Source organism: Choloepus didactylus, assembly GCF_015220235.1.
Source record: "Choloepus didactylus isolate mChoDid1 chromosome 11 unlocalized genomic scaffold, mChoDid1.pri SUPER_11_unloc3, whole genome shotgun sequence".
Classification (NCBI taxonomy): Eukaryota; Metazoa; Chordata; class Mammalia; order Pilosa; family Megalonychidae; genus Choloepus; species Choloepus didactylus.
The window spans coordinates 3,202,878-3,208,906 of NW_023637580.1; the positions used below are offsets into that span (position 1 = coordinate 3,202,878).

The 6,029-nt window shown below is 38.0% G+C and overlaps 1 pseudogene; it reads left to right on the forward strand.

The window, feature by feature from the left end:
• Positions 1 to 798: 798 nt before the first annotated feature.
• On the forward strand, positions 799 to 2,872 carry LOC119524650 (annotated as a pseudogene).
• The last annotated feature ends 3,157 nt before the right edge of the window (positions 2,873 to 6,029 follow it).

Below are 6,029 nucleotides of genomic sequence, written 5' to 3' on the forward strand. Positions count from 1 at the left end.
GGTAATTATGAATTTTCTAGTAGCCATGCTACAAAAAGTGCAAAAGGGCAAGAGAAATTGATTTTTAAAATCTTTTTTCTTTAATCCAATAGATCCAAAATACTATCATTTTGACAGGCAATCAATATACAGAAATTAATCTGTATGTTGCATTCTTTTTTTCACATGAAATCTTTGAAGTTGAGTGTAATTATGACTTACTACACATCTCATTTCAGACCACACATGATCCAGGTGTTGAATATCCTATGTGGCTTCAGTCACTGTATTTGAGAATTTAGATCTGTATGATGCCAAAAGAAGCTGCTTGTCTAAATAATCACCTGTTCATAACTGCGGTAAAATATCATTTAACTGAAATAGTTACATACATATATATGATTATATATCCTATACCATATATATATGATTTGACTTCAGTTTAAGCAAATAAATACCTCTGTTGGGAGAGAGTATGTGCTAATATTATTTAAATTTAAACAGGATTATTTTTCCATTCCTGTTTCCATTTTTTAAAAATTTGTTAATCATTTTATTTATGAATCATGTTAATGAGTTGTAATTAATCAGTATTTTTCTGCTAAATGAAAGAGAATAAAAATACAACTCAACCCTAAACAGTATTTGTCCCTTGATTGCCTTGTTTCAACTAATTATCAGATTGGTTCTCAGAGCTCAGAATTCTTATGGTTTATTCTTTAATATAAGATCATTATTTTCCAAACATGCAATACCTGATTAACATAAGTTAAGGAATCAAATTTTTAAAATATACAAATGTCTCAATAACAGTGTAAATTCATTAAAATCAGTCAATGTTCTTATCCTTTCAAGGGCAAAATGTATGTGTGAAAGAAGGGAGCTGACTCCACCTCTCTGTTCCTGCAAGAAGTTCTTTATTGGCCTTTCAGCACAGGATTATATAGCGTAAGTATCTTTGGGCTACATAATTGTTTTCCCGTTTCCCCAGGCAACTGCATTTGTTCTAAAATCACAAGACTAGCATGTTTATAATCTTTGGGTGCAAGCTTGAGGACAATAGTAATCTCAAGGAATGATCTCTTCTGAACCAGGCGGGAAAGCAGGGGCACAGAAGGAGCCTGGCATCATTCTCTAACTTAATTTCCTGCTGTCAGGTGCACAATGCCTTGGTGCTTGCCTTCAGGCATGTAATGCTTTGGCCTTCTCCCAACCTGGTGCCTGCCTTCAGACACACAATGCTTAGGAGGTGGTCTCCCTGACTAACTTGCCAAGCCAGGGAACCTTTTGTGCCTCCACATGTATGTCACAATGGGTGATTTTTCAAATGAGATTCCAAGTGTCAGAATTACAGCTGCATGGACAGTTCTTGTGCTTGAGCAAGAGTTCTATGCTAAAAATATTTGAATGTCAATTACCTGAAGGACATAAGATTGTTTCATCTCAATTCTGAACTCACAGAAGTAATAGTCCAGAAGTCAAGCATATCATCCTTGAATGAAAGATTGTGTTCAAGCTGTTCTGGAAAATTTAAAGTTTTGGGATTCTTGAAAGTGAGTGTTGCTTAAGACTCAAAAAGTGAAGATTAATTTCTTAAAGAAACCCATTAACTGTACTAAACCCCAGACACTTCTATAAAATGGAGGAGATTACAAAATGCAACACAATAAATTTCTCAAAAGTTGACTTGTCCATGGTTGCATCATAGTTTTAAGCAAACCAGATTATTTTCATTTCCTGCAAAATATTATATATCATACCAATCTAATTTTTTTGTAACCTACAGTGCATGGGACTAATATCCCATATATGCTTTGTTATTATGGGCTTGTTCAGCAATACCCACTTCCCCTGGCTCTTCTTTGTCCTCATCCTCCTCAGGTTTTTGATCTCCTTTGCCAGCAACACCAACATGATTGTTCTCATTCAAGTGGACTCTGGCCTCCACACCCCCATGTATTTCCTGCTCAGCCCAGTCTATTTCATGGACATCCTGTACCTTTCCACAGTTGTGCCCAAGATGCAAGTTGACCAGGTGGTGGACCAGAGAGTCATATTATTTGCAGGCTGCACTCCTCAGACTTTCTCTACTTGACCTTTAGAGGGCCTGAGTTCTTCTTCCTGTCATAACCTATGCAGCTATGTGGCCATCTGCAACCCTCTGCATGACCATATCCTTGGGAACACAAGGTCTGTCTGTTGATTGTGTTGACAACTTGGCTGGGAGGGCCCATAGATGGATTCTTCCTCACCCCAGTCACCATGCAGTTCCCTTTCTGCACCTCTCAAGAAATCAACAAAGTCTTCTGCATGGTGCTCACCCTTCTGAAGTTCTCCTGTATGGACACATCAGCTGATGAAATGACCATGTATGTGTGCTGTATTATGAAGCTTCTCATTGCTTTTTCTGTCATCTCTGCCTCTTATGTTAGGATTCTCATTACTCTTTACAGGATGAGTGAGGTGGGTGGGAGGCAGAAATCAGTGGCCACCTGTTCCATGCACATAATAGTTGTCTGTTGTCTACTTCTGTTATGGGGCTGCCTCACACTCATGTGTGTACATGTATGTGCAGCCTCACACTCATCACACTCCTGAGCAAGGAAGGCTATGTCTGCTTTCTACGCCAACATCACTCCCATACTCAACCCACTTATCTATAGCCTCAGGAATAAGAATGTCACAGGCAACCCAAAGAAGGCTCCAGGGAAGTGTGTCTCCTCAGGAAGGTTACATGCTTTTTAAGGAACCTGACTCTGATGATAGAGGCTTAAAAATAATGAAGTTATGAGAATCCTAGGGTAAGAGGCAGGACTTGTTCTTCAATTTGGAGTTAAATATTTTCTGCCTGGAAATTTAGCCAGCCACCCATGGTCCAGAAACTGTGGGGAATTCTTGGGATTTAAAAAGCTGACTGGGGGGCATGATGAAGGAGTGGTGAGGTGTAGGTTTTAGTTGCTCCTCCAGGGCAGTAGGTAGAAAGCCAGGAACTGTGTTGACAGGACACTGGAGAGCAATTTGACTTTGGGCATACTTCATACAACACTCATGAACATGTGGAACAGCTGATATCAGCACAATCTGTTAGTTCTCATGGCCAGGGGACCCATGCCCCTCCCTGCCAGGCTCAGCCCTGTGGGAGGAGGGGCCATAGGTGTTGGGAATGAGGAGGGAGAACTGCAGTTGCAGCTCTTATTGAAACCTCAGATGGCTGATCCAAACTCCAAACAAAGATAGACTGAGACCATATACTGGAGAATCAGAGAGCAGCCAGCCCAGTGGAGAGAAGATAGAGCTAGCAAAAACAGCAAGGGAAAACCAAAAATAAAAGCAGAAAAAAAAAGTTAATAAAAAACATGCAGAACCCCCTTGAGGAGGTGCTGGAGAATGTGGGGGTATTGGGCTTCCCCACCTTGATGGTTAATGATGTGCTCACAGATATAGGGGACTAGTGGCTTGATGGGATGAGCCCTCTACCACAGGACTTGCCCTTGGGAAGACTGTTGCTGCAAAGGAGAAACTAGGTCTCCCTATAATTGTGCCTACAAACCTTCTCCTGAATGCCTCTTTGTTGCTCAGATGTGCCCTCTCTCTAGCTAAACCAACTTGGCAGGTGAAATCACTGCCCTCCCCCCTATGTGGGATCTGACACCCAGGGGAGAGAATCTCCCTGGCAACATGCAATATGACTCCTGGGGAGGAATCTAGACCTGGCATCATGGGGTGGAGAACATCTTCTTGGCCAAAAGGGGAATGTTAAAGGAAATGAAATAAGTCAGTGGCAGAGAGATTCCAAAAGGAGCCAAGAGGTCACTCTGGTGGGCACTCATATGCAATTCATAGACAACCCTTTTTAGGTTCTAGTGAATTGAAATAGGTAGCAGTAAATACCCGAAACTATCAAACTACAACCCAGAACCCATGAATCTTGAAGAGGATTGTATAAAAATGTAGCTTATGAGGGCTGACAATGTGATTGGGAAAGCCATATGAACCACACTCCCCTTTGTCTAGTTTATGGATGGAAGTGTAGAAAAATGGGGGAAGGAAAAAAAATGGCACCTAGTGTTCTTTTTTTACTTTAATTGCTCTTCTTCACTTTAATTTTTATTCTTATTATTTTTGTGTGTGTGGTAATGAAAATGTCAAAAATTAATTTTGGTGGTGAATGCACAACTATATAATGGTACTGTAAACAATTGAATGTGTGCTTTGTTCTGTATGACTGCATGGTATGTGAATATATTTCAATAAAATGAATTAAAAAAAGCTGACTGTGATTTTCAAACTTGGTCACTTTGTGAACGGTTTGAGGGTTCTGAACAATGGAGAATTTTGGATGGCATGGGAATAAAATTGGGGTTTCAGTATTCATCCCATTTGCTTTTGACAAAGCATGTGCTCCACTGGAAACCACTCAGTGGCCCCTACCACTCTTTGTTTTGACTGTACTTAGTCATGCAAAATGAACACTGTCTTCAGGTATTCCCCTTATTTCTCAGCACTCTTTCTTCTTAGACACTCTGCCATCTGGCCAATTCAGTGAAATCTACTTGTCAAATACTAATTTCATTTTATTTCAAATATTATTTCACAGTCTGATTTTCCTACAAGTGATATTTTAGTCTTCCATAGATATATTTAATTCAGTCAAATTAGCAGTGTCATTATTTGTTGAAAAAAAATTTGATTTGTGGTGTTCAATTTATCTACTCAAACATATTTAGTCAACATGGCTTGCAGGAATAATAGAATGGGTCAAATTTTGGAGGAAGCCACATAAAGATATCTATCTTCATTTTTTTCCATAACATTTTACTAAAACCATCCCAGCACAATGGATTTAATGTAGAAAAAAATGTATTTGTGAGACATTGGTTAAAAAGGATGATTCCTACATTTCCTATCCATTGTTGTCCCTAATCTGCTAATGATATTATTTAATAAGAGCAAATAGGATCATTTCAAATCACATTTCTTCACTATATTTAAATTTCTGATGATTTAATACATTTCACTTTGGAAAATATGTTTTCATTAGAGAAATTTTACATTTAGAGAATAATAATTCAGAAAATACAGAGTTCTCATATACCCCCTATTATTAACACCTTATATTATTGTGATGTATTTGTTACAAATGATGAAAGAATATTATTATAATTGTACTATTAACTATAGTCTATGGTTTGCATTAGGGTTCCATGTTTGTGTTGTACAGTTCTTAGGACATTTCCTTTTTTAATTTTTATTCCAGTAAGCTACATCAACCTAAAATTTCCACTTTTAACCACATTCAAATATGTAATTCACTGCTACTAATTGCTTATGCAGTGCTACACTACAGTCATGACCACCCATTAACAAAACATTTCATCACTCTAAATAGAAACTTAGTACAATTTAAACATTAACACTCTGTTCCCTCCCCCCACCTGGGCTCCTGGTAACCCATATTATAGTTTCTGATTCAATGAATTAATTTATTCTTATCATTTCTTGTAAGAGAGTTCATAAAATATTTGTCCTTTTGTGTTTGGCTTATTGTAGTCAAGGTTTACCCATGCTGTTGCATGTTATCAGAACTTCATTCCTTTTTGTGGCTGAATAATATTCCATTGTATGTATATGCCACATTCTGCTTTTCCATTCATTGGTTGATGGACACTTGGGTTGCTACCATGTTTTGGCAATTGTGAATAATACCACTATGAACATTGGTGTCCAAATATCTGTTGGAGTCCTTGCTCTTACTTCATTTGTGTCTATACCTATAAATGGGATTGATGGGTCATATGCTAATTCTATACTTAACTTTCTGAGGAATTACCAAACTCTCTTCATGATGCACCATTTTACATTCCCACTAACAGTGAATGGCTGCTCCTATTTCTTCACATCCTTTCCGACATTTGTAATTTTCTGTATGTCTTTTTTTTTAATTGTGGCCATTCTAGTGGGTATAAAATTGCATCTCATTGTGGTTTTGACTCATATTATCCTAGTGGCTAATGATGTTGAGTATATATTCATGCTGTTTTTGGACATTT